General features: G+C 52.1%; 1 protein-coding gene and 1 non-coding gene across 3 annotated transcripts in view; one reads left to right on the top strand and one right to left on the bottom strand.

Moving 5' to 3' along the window:
• Positions 1-544: 544 nt before the first annotated feature.
• TOP1MT (DNA topoisomerase I mitochondrial) overlaps positions 545-17,688 on the top strand; it is a 61,253-nt gene continuing 44,109 nt past the window's right edge. Inside the window, exons 1-2 of one of the 2 annotated variants that reach the window (XM_033202162.1) lie at positions 545-645; positions 1,133-1,270. The gene's annotated coding sequence lies outside the window, so the exon portion shown is untranslated. The remainder of the gene's footprint in view (positions 646-1,132; positions 1,271-17,688) is intronic. The other variant, XM_033202161.1, reaches the window with a different exon arrangement.
• LOC117079762 lies at positions 10,364-10,470 on the bottom strand. Its single transcript, XR_004435604.1, has one exon. It is a non-coding gene; the product is annotated as a U6 spliceosomal RNA (small nuclear RNA).

Here is a 17,688-nt window from a genome sequence, read left to right as displayed (position 1 = left end):
TTTCCAGACTCAGTCTCTGGGATCTCACGTCACCCCAGACCCACGGACCCCGACGTGGCGCGTCCTGCACCCCACAGGTGTGGCCTGGCGGCCCTCCTCCTCCCAAGCACTATGTTCAGGCTGACTGGAGACTCTCGCTAGCAATGTGCAGGCTGCTAAGCAGATGCGACCCAGTGACAGCTTGCACCTCAGGCCTTGCTCCTTGAGCTCCTTGCTCCGTGCGCCTTTCTCAAAATACGATCCTCTTTATCTTCAGAATCGCAAAAGCGCCGCAGGGACTGGCGAGGCTCCACCACCTCGTGGAAGCCAACAGCACGGGCGGCCCAGGAACGCCCTCCCACCCACTTCCTGAGTGACCGTCAGCACCGTGGCCCGCGGAGCGCGCGAGCCCAGGGGCCCAACTGAGCCCAGTCACCAGATAGGATCCCGCTGTGCCTCGCGTGGCCACCGCGTGGGCCTCTCCCGCGCCTGCGCAGCCCGCCCCCTTCCCCGCGGCGGCTGCGGCGTCAAGGCCCGGCACGTGGCGTCGGCTGCGCATGCGCGGGCTCGGGGCTTTGCCGGCATCGCCGCGCACACCCGGGAAGCAGGTCGGGTGGAGCAGTGGCGAAGTGGCACCGCTTGGATCCCGGAAGCGCTGCGGTGGAGGTGGGACTCGGCCTGAGGGCGCGGGGCCGCCAGGAGGGAGGGGTCAGGAGGTGCCCTCAGTGGCCCTCTACCTGTGGGTGACCCAGGTCGCGCTCTTGGTGACGACCCCCCATATCCCTCCCGCTCCGCGACTCCTCCGTGTACCTCCCTTCCGCGCACTACGCCACCAACGTGTGCCCTCCTCCTCCTCCACGCGCCCCTCCTCCGTGTGCTTCACCCCTCAGTGTTTCCTCCACCTCCGTGGGCCCTCCTTAGGTGTCCCCCTCCAGGCCCCCTTGTCCTCTTCCCCCTTCGTTACCCCTCCCCCTCCACAGCCCCTCCCCCTCAGTGTCCTCTTCCCTCGCTGCCCCACCCCCCCCATCGCTCCCTTGGCTCCTGACTTTCTGCTTGGGCCCTGCACCTGAGCAGAGGTGCTGCTCTGGCTGCCTAGGAAGAGGGTCTGGAAACAGCCCTCGCTGATGGGATCCCGCTCTGCCTTCTGCCCCAGAGTGACGACTTTGGATGCGCTTTGCCCCAGGGCCTTTCCTCATGGAGCTGGCCTTTTCCCTGCCCTTCTCTTCTGGCACGGTGAACTGCCTTCCTTCTCCTGGATCATTTTGCTGGCGGCCACCTTGTAACACCTCAGGTTTGCGGCTGTTTTTCTTTTTCTTTTGGTCTGACGCATTTAAAGCCATAGGTTCCCAACTAAAACCTACGAACTGGCTATTTTCAGGGGAGTCTCTATGCAGCATTCAAAATAGTCTACTTAAGGGCCAGTGCGGTGGCTCACACCTGTAATCCCAGCACTTTGGGAGCCTGAGGCAGGAGGATCGTTTGAGCTCAGGGTTTGAGACCAGCCTGGGCAACATAGTGAGACCCTGTCTCTAAAAAAAAAAAAAAAAACCCTTTACTTAGCAGCGATTTAAAAAACGTGAACAGGATGGCATATTACACCCAGGAAGATGCTCAGGACTAGCTAATGGAAACTTTCTAGAGAGCCTGGTTGCATAGTAATGGGGTCAGGAATAAGCACCATCCATTGGTGGTTGGAGCCAATAGAGGCTCGTGGCCGGTCACCTCTCCTGCCCTCTCGGCTGCTGCTGTGTTTTCGGTGTCACTCCAGCCACAGGTGCAGCAGTGTCCTGGGTCCAGGCTCACATCTGTGGAACCATCCTGCTGCTCACCCCAGGGCCCCGGGGACATGTGTGTTTTCTTGCAGGTGAGGACACTCAGGTGCAGTTAGAGAGGCGATGGGAAACGGTCAGGGGCCCAATTTGAAGCAGTTGCCAATAAAGTTGTTCTCAGGAAGTAGCAATACTTTTGGAAAGCAGCGGCCTTTGCATGTTTGTGATGTTGGATTTTGTTGCGGGGGCTGCTTCACCTGCTTACCCGGCTTTGTAACATTGGGGTCGAACCTCATCACTACACCAGTAAAGAATGGCATGGGAGGAGCTCTCTGGGCTGTAGGTGGTGTCTGAACCACAGCCCAGGACAGAACAGGGGAGGAATGGGAGGGGTGTGATGTCACTGTTTTTCTGTGAAGTTTATGTTTCTTCCTGTCAAAAACATCATTTTGGCATTGGTGTTGCCGTTTCTTCTTTGCAGTTACAGGAGCATATACTTCTTTGATTAAAGGAAGAGAGAGAGTACTGGGCAGATAAAGCTGGAAAACGCAAAGAAGCTCAAAGTGAGGAAGCCAAAGCAGAAAAATCAGGGAAGATGGGGTGAAGACCAGGTTCAAACCTTTTATTTACTGCTAATGTTCCATTTTTGTTTATTTATATTATTCGTTTTTTTAGAGATAGAGTCTTGCTGTGGTGATCATAGTTTACTATAACCTCAAACCCTTGGGCTCAAGTGATCCTCTGCCTTAGCTCTCCAGTAGCTGAGACCACAGGTGGGTGCTACCATACCAGCTAATTTTTTTTTTTTTTTTTGAGACGGAGTTTCGCTCCTGTCACCCAGGATGGAGTGCAGTGGTGCAATCTTGGCTAATTGCATCCTCTGCCTCCCGATTTCTAGCGATTCTCCTGCCTCAGCTTCCTGAGTAGCCAGGACTACAGTCGTGCGCCACCACACCTGGCTGATTTTGTATTTTTAGTAGATATGGGATTTCACCACGTTGGCCAGGCTGGTCTAGAACTCCTGATCTCAGGTGATCTGCCTGCCTCAGCCTGCTAAAGTGCTGGGATTAGAGACATGAACCACTGCTCTTGGCTTTATGTTTTTATTTTTAGTTTTGAAGAAACAAGGCCTCATTATGTTGCTCTGGCTGATCTTGAACCCCTTGCCCCAAGCAGTCCCTGCCTCAGCCTCCCAAAGTGCTGGGATTACAGGTATGAATCACCACACCTGGCCTTACTGTTTCATTTTTAAACTCACAATCTTCAATATGTTCAAATGTTGTATTCTTAATTTTTGTGTTTACTTATGAACTTTTTTTTTTTTGAGACAAGGTTTCACTTTATTGCCCAGGCTGGAGTGCAGTGGTGATCATAGCTCACTGCAGCCTCAACCTCTTGGGCCCAAGTGATCCTCACACCTCAGCGTCCTGAGTAGTCAGACTACTGGTGTGCACCATCACGCTGGCTAATTCTCTTTTTTAATTTTTTTTTTTTGAGACGGAGTCTCGCTCTGTCGCCCAGGCTAGAGTGCAGTGGCCGGATCTCAGCTCACTACAAGCTCCGCCTCCCGGGTTTATGCCATTCTCCTGCCTCAGCCTCCCGAGTAGCTGGGACTACAGGCGCCCAGCACCTCGCCCAGCTAGTTTTTTTGTATTTTTTGGTAGAGACGGGGTTTCACCGCATTAGCCAGGATGGTCTCGATCTCCTGACCTCGTGATCCACCCGTCTCGGCCTCCCAAAGTGCTGGGATTACAGGCTTGAGCCACCGCACGCAGCCCTCTTTAAATTTTTGTAGAGATGGGATCTCCCTATCTCCCTATGTTGCCCACACTAGTCTAGAACTCCTAGACTCAAGAGATCCTCCTGCCTTATCCTCCTAAAGTGCTGAAATTGCAAGTGTATGCCACTGCACTCAGCCTGTTGCCCAGGCTGGAGTGCAGTGGCATGATCTTAGCTCACTGCAAGCTCCGCCTCCCCGGTGTACACCATTCTCCTGCCTCAGTCTCCCGAGTAGCTGGGACTACAGGCACCTGCCACCACACCCGGCTAATTTTTTCTATTTTTGTAGTAGAGACGGGGTTTCACCATGTTAGCCAGGATGGTCTCGATCTCCTGACCTCATGATCCACCCTCCTCAGCTCCTGAAGTGCTGGTATTACAGGCATGAGCCACCACGCCCGGCCTTTTTTTTTTTTTTTTTTTTTTTTGAGATGGAGTCTCACTCTGTTGCCCAGGCTGGAGTTCAGTGGCACAATCTCAGCTCACCACAACTTCTGCCTCCTGGGTTCAATCTATTCTCCTGCCTCAGCCTCCCGAGTATCTGGGACTACAGGTGCACGCCACCATGACTGGCTAGTTTTAGTATTTTAGTAGAGATGGGGTTTCACTATGTTGGCCAGGCTGGTCTTGAACTCCTGACCTTGTGATCCACCCGCCTCGGCCTCCCATAGTGCAGGATGCCGTGGTGGGGTTCATCCTAGCGTTTTCACAGAAGTTCTGTTTATTATGATATGGAAATGTCCTCAGTGTAACCCTGTTCTCTTGTGACTTATAGCAGTGCTTGAGAGAAGAAAATAAATTCTCCATTTCTTTTTTTTTTGAGACGGAGTCTCGCTCTGTCGCCCAGGCTGGAGTGCAGTGGCCGGATCTCAGCTCACTGCAAGCTCCGCCTCCCGGGTTCACGCCATTCTCCTGCCTCAGCCTCCCGAGTAGCTGGGACTACAGGCGCCGCCACCTCGCCCGGCTAGTTTTTTGTATTTTTAGTAGAGACGGGGTTTCACCGTGTTAGCCAGGATGGTCTCGATCTCCTGACCTCGTGATCCGCCTGTCTCGGCCTCCCAAAGTGCTGGGATGACAGGCGTGAGCCACCGCGCCCGGCAAATTCTCCATTTCAAAAGAAAATCCAGGGCGGGACAATCTTATTGTCGGGTGAGATTTGTTCTCTTTATCCCTTTTCTTTGTAGAGTGAGGTGAAATGGGGGAGTGAGAGGATGTGGGGAGCAAGGGCATAGGGTGAGATCAGCTTTCGTCCTGGGAGCCTGGCCTTTGCAGTGGATTTGGGACCTGCCTCCTGTTCTTTTTCCAGTCTTTGTTTCCGCTTGAGCGGAGTTAGGAATCCACAGGACTGCGGAGCCGGTTGGTAACGCGAGCCGCCTCTGACAGGTACAGAAATCTGGCTCTTGCACATTCGTGTCGGGGCCCAGGTGTAACAAGGGGGTCTGACATCTCCCTCATGTGCCAGGGGCCCTTCCTGTTTGTTTGTTTTTGTTTTAGATAAATGATCTTGTCAGATGGTTAGTGTGGTAACAATCAGTGTGACCACATCTTTTTCAAAGATTAGAGCCAAAAGAAGGTTGAAAAGCATTAGGCCTGCAGTCCTCACTCACCTCTCTCTCCCTCTGCTCTCTTCTCTGCTGCTTTCTTGTGTCCGATAATTATGTAAATAGCTTTCTGTGTCCAGCAGAACAAAGAAAAAAGCCTGATGGAAAAATGATTAGGTTTTGCTTTTGAGAAATGTGGTACATGCATGGCTTGATGGCAGGCTGTGTGCATCCATTCACAGCGAGTAGAATCTAAGGTAGGATGAGTCAGTTTGAGCTAATTGTGTCGTTTTAAATAAGGTTTCCATAGATGAACTAAGCACCTGGCCTTGGAACGCAGAAGCTGTTTAATGTGGTGTTTGCTCTGTGTCGTGTCAGATTGTGTTTGCTGATTTCCAGTACCTGCCCTCTGCTGAGGAGCTGGGCTGTCCCCGGTTGCGTCTGCCACGTGCCGCTTCGGCGCTCTCCTGCCATCCCGGCCGTGAGCTGGGAATGGAATCATGACTAGGCAGGTGGTGCACAGGCCACGTCTCCCAGGTTGCTGAGTCTGTTCAAATGAAGGCAGAAATGGAGACTTTTATGGTGAAATATGCCAAGCGTTCAATGTTGCCGCAACTTCACAAAATTGCATGGCTGTTTCCTGTGCGTCACTTTCCTTTTTTTCTTCTCTCTCTTTTTTTTGTCTTTTTCATTTTTTGTCACTTTTTATTTTTCTGTCCATAAGTGTGGTCTGACCACACAGCAGCCCTGGACTCGCTCTGGACCCGTTCTGGTTCTGGGAACTGCCCAATTCTCAGATGATTCTTTGCTCAGCTAAACTTTGTTAAATGTAATTTGTCTGAAGTTTTTATTGTTTTTATTTATTTTAATTTTTTATTTTTATTATTTTTTTTTTGAGACAGAGTCTCGCTGTATGGCCCGGGCTGGAGTGCAGTGGCCGGATCTCAGCTCACTGCAACCTCCGTCTCCTGGGTTGACGCCATTCTCCTGCCTCAGCCTCCCGAGTAGCTGGGACTACAGGCGCCTGCCACCTCGCCCGGCTAGTTTTTTGTATTTTTTAGTAGAGAAGGGGTTTCACCATGTTAGCCAGGATGGTCTCGATCTCCTGACCTCGTGATCCGCCTGCCTCGGCCTCCCAAAGTGCTGGGATTACAGACTTGAGCCACCGCGCCCGGCCTGAAGTTTTTATTTTAATGTTCCCATTCTCCGTTCCCCCAGCCCCTGGCAACCACTAATCTACTTTCTATTTCCATGGATTTGCTTATTCTGGACATTTCCTGTAAACAGAATCCTACAGTATTTTTCCTTTTGTGCCTGGCTTCTTTTATGTCAAGTGTTTTCAACATCCATCCACACTGTGCTGTGTTAACACTTCATTCCCCTTCACAGCTGGAAACGCCCTGCTGCGTGTCTATCTGGGGTTCGTTGATCCGTTTGTCTGTTGATGTACATTTGGGTTGTTCCTACTGTTGGGCTATTGTGAATGATGCTGCTATGAGTATTTCTTTATAAGTATTTGTCTGAATACCTCTTTGCAGTGCTTTCGGGTACATAAGTAGAAGTGGAATTTCTGGCTCCTGTGATCATTTCATGTTGAATTTATTGAAGAACCAACAGACTGTTTTTTTTGAGATGGAGTCTCTCTCTGTCGCCCAGGCTGGAGTGCAGTGGTGCGATCTCAGCTCACTGCAACCTCTGCCTCCTGGGTTCAAACGATCCTCCTGCCTCAGACTCCCAAGTAACTGGGATTACAGGCACCTGCCACCATGCCTGGCTAATTTTTGTATTTTTAGTAGAGACAGGGTTTCACCATGTTGGCCAGGCTGGTCTCGAACTCCTGACCTCAAGTGATCCCAAAGTGTTGGAACAGGCATGAGCCACCGTGCCTGGCCCCAACAACCTTTCTTAAAGCAGCATTACCATTTTACATTCCCAGCAGCGTTGTACAAGGAGTCCAGTTTCTACACATTCTTGCCAACGCTTATTTTCTGTCTTTTTCATTATGGCCATTCTGGTGGATGTAAAGTGGTAACTCACTGTAACTCCCTGTGGATTTGATTTGCATTTCCCTAGTGATTAGTGATACTAAGCATCTTTTCATGTGTTTATTGGCCATTTGTATCTCATCTTTGGAGAAATGTTTATTTACACTCTTTACCTTTTTTTTTTCTTTTTTTTTTAAGAGACAGGGTCTCGCTTTGTTGCCCAGGCTGGAGTGCAGTGACACCATCATAGCTTGCTGCAGCCTCGACTTCCTGGGCTCAAGCCACCCTCCCACTTCAGCCTCCTGAGTAGCTAGGAATACAGGTGTGCGTCACCACGCCTAGCTAATTTTTAAATTTTTTTGTAGAGATGGGGTCTCCCCATCTTGCCCAGGCTCATCTCAAACTTGTGGGCTCAAGTGATCTTCCCACTTTGGCTTCTCGAAGTACTGAGATTACATATGCAGGCCACCCTACCTAGCCCTTTACCTGGTTTTGGTTGGATTATTTATTTTTTATTGTTGAGTTGTAGGAGTTTTTTTTGTATATTCCAGACACCAGACCCTTATCTGTGGATTGTCTTTTTGCTTTCTTGATGGTGTCTTTAGAAGCACAAAAGTTTTCGGTTGATCTCTTTTACCTGAGTTCAATGTATGTGTTTTATCTTGGGTTGTTTGTGCTTTGTGTGTGGGTGTTTTTAAAAACCATTATCTGCCTATGATCCCAGCACTTTGGGAGGCTGAGGCAGGAGGATCACTTGAGGCTGGGAGATTGAGAGCAGGCTGGGCATTGACGTGAAACTGCGACTTGACGAAAAATTTAAAAATCAGCTGGGCACTGTGGTGATCATATGTAGTCCCAGCTGTGGTAAGCTGAGGTGGAAGGATTGCTGGAGCCCAGGAGTTCAAGACGGCAGTGAACTGTGATTGTGCCACTTTATTGCAGCCTGTGTGACAGAGTGAGACCCAGCCTAAACGAACCAACTAACCCAAAAACCATGATCGAATTCAGGGTCATAAAGATTTGTACCTGTGTGTTTTTCTAAGAGTTTTATAGCTTTGACTCTTACATTTAGGTCTTTGATCCACTTTGAGTTAATGTTTGCATTCGATGTGAGGAAGAGGTCTAACTTCATTCTATGCATGTGGATAGTCAGCACCCCTTGTTGAAAAGACTGTTCTTTCCCTGTTGAGTGGTCTGACATCCTTGTTGAAATCAGTTGACCACAGGTGTGTGGGTTTATTTCCAGACTCTGAGTGGACCCACCGGTCTCTGTGCGCGTCCTTCTGACAGTGCCCCTCAGAAGTCAGTGCCTGACTGTCTTCATCTCTGTAGCCCTGAAGTTTTGAAATCAGGAAGTATGATTCCTCTAACTTTGTTCTTTGTGTTTCCCTGTGAATTTTGGGATCAGGCTGTCAATTTCTGCAAAAACACCAGCTGGAATTTTGATGGGGATTGCATTGAGTTTTTCGATCCGTTTGAAGAGTATTGCTGTTATTTATTTATTTATTTATTTAGAGACGGCGTTTCACTCTTGTTGCCCAGGCTGGAGTGCAGTGGCACAATCTCGGCTCACCACAACCTCCACCTCCTGGGTTCAAGCGATTCTCTTGCCTCAGCCTCCTGAGTAGCTGGGATTACAGCATGTGCCCCCATACGCAGCTAATTTTGTATTTTTAGTAGAGAGGGTGTTTCTCCATGTTGGTCAGGCTGGTCTTGAACTCCCAACCTCAGGTGATCCACCTGCCTTGGCCTCCCAGAGTGCTGGGATCACAGGCATGAGCCACTACACCTGGCCGAGTATTGCTGTCTTAACCATATGAAGTCATCCAGTCCATGAATACAGGATAGCTGTTCACTTATTTAGGATGTCTTTAATTTCTTCTGGCAATGTTTTATAGTTTTCAGAGTATAAGCTTTATATTTCTTTTGTTAAATTTATTGCTCAGTATTTTTTTTGATGCTATTGTAAATGGAATTGTTTTCCTTTTCTTTTCTTTTCTTTCACTTTTTTTTAGACAGGGTCTCACTCTCACTCTGTCCCCCAGATTGGAGTACAGTGGCACGATCTCGGCTCACCACAAGCTCTGCTTTCCAGGCTCAAGTGATTCTCCTGCCTTTGTCTCAGCCTCCTGAGTAGCTGGGATTACAGGCACGCGCCACTACTGTCTGGCCAATCTTTATATTTTTAGTAGAGACGGGGTTTCGCCATGTTGGGTGGGCAGGTCTCGAATTCCTGACCTCAAGGGATCCACCCACCTTGGCCTCCCAAAGTGCTGGGATTACAGGCCTGAGCCACCGTGCTCGGCCAAGAAAAAGTTTTTATGATGCTTGTTAAAGATGGTAAGGCAGACTTTTCCAGGAGAGGCCGCTGTAATGGGGTTTTGCAGTAGGGGAGAGAGATTGAGCTCAACTCCAAATACAACAAAGACGTGTGGGGATGTTTAGCCAAGAAGCAGAGTTGGAAAGTTACCATCAGGAGATATCAGGGGTAGGGGTTCTTTGGCAGGCCAGGTGATGAGCTGTAGAGGCTGAGGGAGGAGGAGTTTGACCCGATGTTGAAGATCAGATACCAAGGGTGGGGGTTTTCACTGAAGCGACCAGCAGGAGTCTTGCTGAAACTGGACTAAGTAGGTCAAGGACTAAGCCAAGGTCAGGGCCTGGTCGAAGAGGAGGACCCAGGGGCCAGACTCAAGTGTGGTCGAGGACAGTCTCTGTCAGTGGGGAGTGCTTATAATTCTACTGCATATGCTTGAAATTTTCCAGAATAGTATAGTAAGTTTTCTAAAAATTTAAATTGAAGTAGAATACATTAAAAATAAAAAGAGAACCAAAAAGTCTATTCAAACGCATTGGACTTTGTTTCAATTCTGATTTACAGAAAGATTTTTTAAATGATGAGACAATTAGGGAATTGGAGCACTCCGTGGATATCTGGTAATAAGGAATTTGTTTTTTAAAGTGTAATAGTGGACCAGGTGCAGTGGCTCACACCTGTAATTCCAGCACTTTGGGAGGCCGAGGCGGGCAGATCACTTGAGGTCAGGAGTTCGAGACCAGCCTGGCCAACATGGCGAAAACCCATCTCTACTAAGAATACAAAAATTAGCCGGGCACAGTGGCGGGTGCCTATAATCCCAGCTACTCAGGAGTCTGAGGCAGGAGAATCGGTTGAACCCGGGAGACGGAGGTTGCAGTGAGCCAAGATCGTGCCACTGAACTCCAGCCTGTGTGACAGAATGAGACTCCGTCTTAAAATAATAAAAGAAAAGAAAGAAAGAGTGATGGTATATAGTGGTTGTGCTCTTTAATTGTTTTTGTGGAGAGCGTAATGAATTTGCCTGTCATCCTTGCACAGGGGCCATGCGAAACTTCTCTGTATTGTTCCACTTTTAGCGTATGTGCTGCCCAGGTGGGCACGTGATTGTGGTCTTTAAAAGAAGAGTTTGCATCTTTGGACATAACTGGAAATGTCTGTGGGTGAAGCGATGTGCTGTCTTGGAGTTGCTTCAGAATAACCCACTGGGGAGAGAAGAGGGTGGGCACTCAGTGGAAGGAGATGGGATGTGAGCTGATAAGCTTTGAGTTGGTGTAATGGGGTTGTGGGAGTTTATTAATACTTGTCAAACTCAAACGAAAACACACAGAAGAGGCCCAGCGTGGCGGCTCCCGCCTGTCATCCCAGCACTGTGGGAGGCCAAGGCGGGCAGATCACTTGAGGTCAGCAGTTTGAGACCAGCCTGGCCAACATGGTGAAACCCTGTCTCTACTAAAAATACAAAAATTAGCTGGGCGTGATGGTGGGCGCCTGTAATCCCAGCTACTCGGGAGGCTGAGGCAGGAGAATTACTTGAACCCATGAGGCAGAGGTTGCAGTGAGCTGAGATCGCGCCACTGCACTCCAACCTGGGTGACAGAGCAAGACTCCATCTCAAAAAAAAGAAAAGGTGTACAGAGTGGTCTTTGGCCCCAAGAACAAAGAGCATGCTGGGGGTTTACTGGAAAGAGAAATGTTACCTGTTGTTTTGAAAGAAAACACATTGGCACGGGTGAAGTTTTGGGGAGCTGGCACGCTCAGATTGGTGAAAGACACAATAGGTAAACCTAGTCTTTGGGTCAGGTAGGTTGTTCCAGCAGCCATTAGGTGCACCTGGTCGTAAGGTTGCAGCAGGTCATTTCAGCAGCTAGACTTGCGGTGGAGGCGGGGCGGGGAGCGGAGGCGGGGCGGGGAGCGGAGGCGGGGCGGGGAGCGGAGAGGGGGCGGGGAGCGGAGGAGGCGGGGGGCGGGGAGCGGAGGAGGCGGGGGCGGGGAGCGGAGGAGGCGGGGGGCGGGGAGCGGAGGAGGCGGGGGCGGGGCGCGGAGGGGGGCGGGGCGCGGGGGCGGGGCGCGGGGGCGGGGCGGGGCGCGGTGGCGGGGCTCTGGGAGCAGGTGCCGTGTGCCTGAGAGCTTTTCCTGGGTCCCTGGAGTCTGATTTGGTTGGGTGTGGTAGGAAAAGTTCAGTTGGTATAATGGGTTTTCATAGGCCGCTCTCTGTGTGTGTGTGTGCTTGAGATTTTCCCTGATGAAACATTAAACAGAAGAGGCTCCTGGCCCGCCTGTTGGCCTCTGGTGGGTAGTTCTGTGGTGAGGAGCTGAGAACCTGCCTCCTGAGGAAAGGCTCCTCCGGTGATTTGGCTGCTGCCCCGGAGACCGCGGTTCTGCCCTCTAAGCCAGCCACAGCGTTGTGTGCAGGCGTGAAGCAGCGCCTGGTCGTAGCTCACAGTTCCGTAGGTCAGATGGTCTCGTGGGTTGGGCAGGATTCTCAGCTTAGGGTGAGTTGGGGTGCGCTGGCCAGGCTGGCCTCCCGCCTCGAGGCACCAGGCTCCTGGGGGTTGGGTCAGTCCCTGCCGCGGTGGGACCGAGGGCCATTTTCTTGCTGGCTGTCAGCTAGGGTCCCTTCTCCGCGCCCCGCCATTTGGCCCTTCATCCTCACGGCCAGCAGCGGCACCCAGATCCCGTCGCTGACTCTCCCTCTGTCCCCACCTGGGGGAAACTGCTTTTCAGCGGCGCATGGGGTTAGATCAGGCCCCCTGGAGGGCCCCAGCCGCACCCCCCAGCTGTCAGTGAGTACAGGAGTGACACAGGCTGAATGTGCCGGTCTTCTTAGGACCCTCCTGCCACACCCCTGCAGGGCACCCCTTTACATGGCGGGATTAACAGGCTACAGAGTTGGGGAGGTCGGCGGGGGGTGTCTGTCAGTAGTGTGGGACAGAAGGTCACGTGGAGTCCTGAGCTGAAGCTGCGGCTCAGGACATGAGGTCCTGGGCCCTCTCAAAGCCACGACTGGGTCTTCTGTCAGTTCTCTTGTTGCCCCGAGTGGTCTCATGGCCTTACCACCCCTCGTGCCATCCTCTGTGTGGACATTTTCTTGTGATTTTCTCACATGTCTGCTGCTCACTACTTGTGACAAGGACTGAGGGACTTTGGAGCAGGGAGCTGGTGGGAGTGTCTCTGGATGGGGTGGGCCTGGGTTTACCAGTGGGGTTTGTCCTGACTGGGGCCTCTCCAGGGTGGTAGGGTTTAGGGGGCAGGACTTTCCAACTCCAGGAACTCCACTCTTAGCACAGACGGAGGCCCTGGGTGGAGGTCCCCACTGGCTTGCAAGGCTGCTGTGGGATGCAGAGGCCCTGGCCAGGCTCCATGTCTCCTGGGCACCCTCCATAGCAGCCATCCCTCCTCACCCTCCTCAGCGTGGGGGGACCCCTGGCTGCTGTGGCTGCATCACAGAGGAGCCTGCTGAGCTCCGGGCACCCGTCCTCACCTTGGTGCCTGAGCTTCGAGGCCTGGCCTGCTGCGGGGCTGGAAGCGGTGGTCCTGCACAGCCCACCTCCGACTGAGGGTGGCTCTGCCCTCTCTCCCATTGTGCTTTATGAACTTCCTGGATTGTTTGAATTCTTCCCTGCTGGCTGGCTGCCTGATGTGGTTTCAGTGTTCCTTCTAAAACTCATGTTGCAATTTAGTTGCCATTTGTAGTACTTAATATTAAATAGTACCTACTTTTTTTTTTTTGAGACGGAGTCTGGAGTCTCGCTCTGTAGCCCAGGCTGGAGTGCAGTGGGCGGATCTCAGCTCACTATAAGCTCCGCCTCCCGGGTTTACGCCATTCTCCTGCCTCAGCCTCCCCAGTAGCTGGGGCTACAGGCACCCGCCACCTCGCCCGGCTAGTTTTTTGTATTTTTTAGTAGAGACGGGGTTTCACCGTGTTAGCCAGGATGGTCTCGATCTCCTGACCTTGTGATCTGCCCGGCCTCCCCAAGTGCTGGGATTACAGGCTTGAGCCACCGCGCCCAGCCAAATTTGTGTTCTTTATAAATTGCCCAGTCTGTGCTATTTGTTACAGCAGCAGAAAATGGACTAAAATACTCCCCCTTCCTTCTCTTTTTCTTTTCTTTTTTTTTTTTTTTTTTTTTTGAGATGGAGTCTTGCTCTGTCGCCCGGGCTGGAGTGCAGTGGCTGGATCTCAGCTCACTGCAAGCTACGCCTCCCGGGTTCCCGCCATTTTCCTGCCTTGGCCTCCCGAGTAGCTGGGACTACAGGCACCCGCCACCTCGCCCGGCTAGTTTTTTGTATTTTTAGTAGAGACGGGGTTTCACCGTGTTAGGCAGGATAGTCTTGATCTCCTGACCTCGTGATCCGCCCGTCTCGGCCTCCCAAAGTGCTGGGATGACAGGCTTGAGCCACCGCGCCCGGCCCTCTTTTTCTCTTTTTTAGAGATGTCTTGCCGTGTTGCCCAGGCTGGCTTCCAATTCCTGGGCTCTGGTGATCCTCCCGCTTCAGCCTCCCGAGTAGCTGGGACTACAAGCGTGCTGCCACACCCAGCACAGCCTCCTTTCTTTTTCTCTGGTGCTGCTTTGTTGTTTAAAATAAATCTTTGCCGGGCGCGGTGGCTCAAGCCTGTAATCCCAGCACTTTGGGAGGCGAGACGGGCGGATCACGAGGTCAGGAGATCGAGACCATCCTGGCTATACGGTGAAACCCCGTCTCTACTAAAAAAAATACAAAAACTACCGGGCGACGAGGCGGGCGCCTGTAGTCCCAGCTACTCGGAGGCTGAGGCAGGAGAATGGCGTGAACCCGGAGGCGGAGCTTGCAGTGAGCTGAGAGCCGGCCACTGCACTCCAGCCCGGGCGGCAGAGCAAGACTCCGTCTCAAAAAAAAAATAAAATAAAATAAAATAAAATAAATCTTTTTTAAAAGATCATTTTGTGGGATTTTGGCAAGGGAAAGCAAATTTGAGGGGCAGTACCTGGTCCAAGAACCAAGTTTCTGGGTGTCTCCGTATCCCATTAGCTGGGTGGTGAAGGTGCTCCATGAGGATAGCCCCTCTGGGGTTTCTGTTCCTGCATTGCCTGTGAGGAATTGGGAGCAGCCTCATATTTAGGAACCTGGCATTTCCCCCTCACTCCGGAGCTTAGGAGGCCTGGCATTGCCTTCGAAGCTGTTCTGGAGGCAAAACAAAGCCTTGGCTGAGAGCCTGAAGAGCTGCCCATTCTCCTGGGCTCTCGAGTAATAACGCGGGAGCACTTTGTAAGAAGTGAACTTTACAGACACGCTATCTCCACGTGATAAGTTGTACTCATTGACAGTGACCATTGGATGAGTTTTGGCAGAATTGTCCCTCTGCAAAGCCACTGCCACCCTCAGAAGACAGATCAGATGTGTCCACACCCACTTGACCATCACCCCTGCCCCCAGCATCTCCCTGGTTATGACTTTCTGCAGATGTTTCCTGCTGACATGCTGACTGGGCAGAATCAGACCCCCCCCCCGAGTCTACCTCATTACCAATGGGTTGTTAGATAACGGTTTGTTTGAAAAGCAATGCAATAATAAATGCTTTGTGGGACTTTAATTTAGAAAAACTGTTGATGATTTGGATTTTGCTATTTTACTGATGACTGACTTTATCAGTATAGTTTAGGTGTGAATTACTTTATCTCTTCTCTGTGTTCTGGTACTATGTAATGTATTCTTATATATTTTATGAAAGCCCTGAGTTGGTGCTAAACTTTGCTACTAAATTAATGCAAGCTTTATCTGTATTTTAATTTAAAACAGTGAAAAACTCTGCTGAAGTGCCAGCCAGAGGTGTGGGAGTATAGCCCGAGAGGCCCTGTTCCACGTGGGGTGTGAGTGACACCTCCCAGCCGCGCATGGCAGCAGGAGCTGGAGGGGCCAGCCTGCTTCTCTCTGTCTGTGTAGAGTTTGCAACTGTGTCCTCCAGGGACCAGCAGACACCTCGGGCTGGCATTGCTGGGCTCCTGTGCCCAGTGCTGGTTCAGACCTTTCCGCCACCAGGGATGCCCTGTGGACCTGCCTCCAGCAGGGCTCTGCCAGGTCAGGCATGCGGGTGACCTTGGCTGCCAGTGGGCTTGTGGGCTCTGCCTCTCAGTGCGTGGCTCTGCCCAGTAAGGGCAAGCTCCTCGGGAAGGACTGGCTGGTGCCTGCAGTGTGGTGCGTGTCTGTGTTTGGGAATCGGGACCTGTCTATGGGGAGTCTCCCACGGGTACCTTTTTTTTTTTTTTTTTTTTTTGAGACGGAGTCTCGCTCTGTCGCCCAGGCTGGAGTGCAGTGGCCGGATCTCAGCTCACTGCAAGCTCCGCCTCCCGGGTTTACGCCATTCTCCTGCCTCAGGCTCCCGAGTAGCTGGGACTACAGGCGCCCGCCAACTCACCCGGCTAGTTTTTTGTATTTTTTAGTAGAGACGAGGTTTCACCGTGTTAGCCAGGATGGTCTCGATCTCCTGACCTTGTGATCCGCCCGTCTCGGCCTCCCAAAGTGCTGGGATGACAGGCTTGAGCCACCGCGCCCGGCCCCTTTTTTTTTTTTTTTGAGACGGAGTCTCGCTCTGTCACCCAGGCCGGAGTGCAGTGGTGCAATCTTGGCTCACTGCAAGCTCCGCCTCCCGGGCTCACGCCATTCTCCCGCCTCAGCCTCCCGAATAGCTGGGACTACAGGCACCGCCACCACGCCTGGCTAATTTTTTGTATTTTTAGTAGAGATGGGGTTTCACCGTGTTAGCCAGGATGGTCTCGATCTCCTGACCTCGTGATCCGCCCACCTCGGCCTCCCAAAGTGCTGGGATTACAGGCGTGAGCGGCCGCGCCCGGCCATAACAGGTACCCTTTTTACAAGCCCCTGTGCTGTCCCAGTTGGAGCCAAAATCGTGTCATTGAGTTGGGATGAGGTAGAGAATGAGTTACCTTTTAACATGGCCCTGGGTCTCTCATTACTTAAAGCTTTAACGTTTCCTTCTTTCCGATTTTTCCACCCCAGACTGGAGCCTGTGCTGATGACTGTGGCTGTGATGAAATCATGCCTGTGACCACAGCAGCTCTCCAGGTGCTGGGCATGCTCCTCACGTGGTGCCCATCCATTCTGTCTCCTGCTTGGCCTCGTTCACTGTTGCTCACCTTGCTCAGCTGAGGTTGCGGCTCCTCCTCCCCTCCCCCTCCTCCCCTCGCCTTCCCCATCCCTTCCTCCTCCTCCCCTCGCCTTCCCCATCCCCTGCCCCTCCTCCCCTCGCCTTCCCCATCCCCTGCCCCTCCTCCCCTCGCCTTCCCCAGCCCCTCCCACTCCTCCCTTCCCCTCCCCTCACCCCTCCCCCTCCCCTCGCCTTCCCCATCCCCTCCCCCTCCTCCCCTACCCTCCCCCTTCCCTTCCCCATCCCCTCCCCCTTCCCTTCCCCCTCCTTCCTCTACAGTCAGAGCATCCGAGAGGAGCGTGGGTGTCTGCCGCCCTTCCCTCCCTAGTCCTCTCGTTTCAGTGAAGCGGCTCCTTCTGTCTTCTCAGGCACAGACCTTGGTGTCATCTTTGAGGGCCCCATCCTTGAGGGCCTGGATTCCACGTGGAATCCATCTATTAATCCTGTTTTCCAGCTGTGTTATGACGGCCTCCTCTCACCCTTCTCTACTGGCCCAGGCCTCTGCCTCAGTAGGGCTCTAACATGATTTTCAGAAATCTCACAGGTTTTTCCTTGCAAGACGCGCATTTCACTGTGTCTCCAGTCTGCACTGATGTGGGTGTGTGTGGTGATGGTCAGATGTTGGAGTGACAGCAGCTGTAGTGTGAGGTGCGGGCAAGGTGGGCAGTCAGCCGATGAGTGGGCAGGTTCAGAGCGGGGTGCCTGGTGCCCCCATAACCTCCTTGGGGTTCCTGGGGACAGCACCCCTGACCCAGCGTGCAGCCTGAGGTGGGTCCCGTGCCGTTCCCACTTCAGCGGAGTGTGTCTTCCTCTCTCAACATGTTCAGTGTGAGTTTTGTTTCTGAATATATTTTTTCACACTTCTTCAAAAGTTACTTTTGAAGGACGGTTTTTCCAAATTGATGATTTCTGAACTGCTGTGGTGTTGGTGGGGACAGAGATGGGCCTGGAGGGGACCCAGGAGCTGCCTTTTCCTGCCCGCCCACTCTTCCCTGGGGCCGGGAAGTGCCTGAGATGTGCTCGCAGCGTCTGGCCTGGGGTGGGGACTTCTGCCACCAGCCAGCAGTGTGCTCAGAGGCCCCTCGATGTCCCAGCATGTAGGTTACCAGGAGCTTTGCGAGGTGGACTTTTTAAAAATGAGAAAAGGGTCATTAAAAGCATGGGAGGCTTCCAT

The sequence above is a fragment of the Trachypithecus francoisi genome, unplaced genomic scaffold, assembly GCF_009764315.1.
Source record: "Trachypithecus francoisi isolate TF-2019V2 unplaced genomic scaffold, Tfra_2.0 Lachesis_group7, whole genome shotgun sequence".
NCBI classification, from domain to species: domain Eukaryota; kingdom Metazoa; phylum Chordata; class Mammalia; order Primates; family Cercopithecidae; genus Trachypithecus; species Trachypithecus francoisi.
The sequence above is the reverse complement of the archived record's forward strand: the minus strand, read 5'-3'. Positions and strand labels throughout refer to the sequence as shown.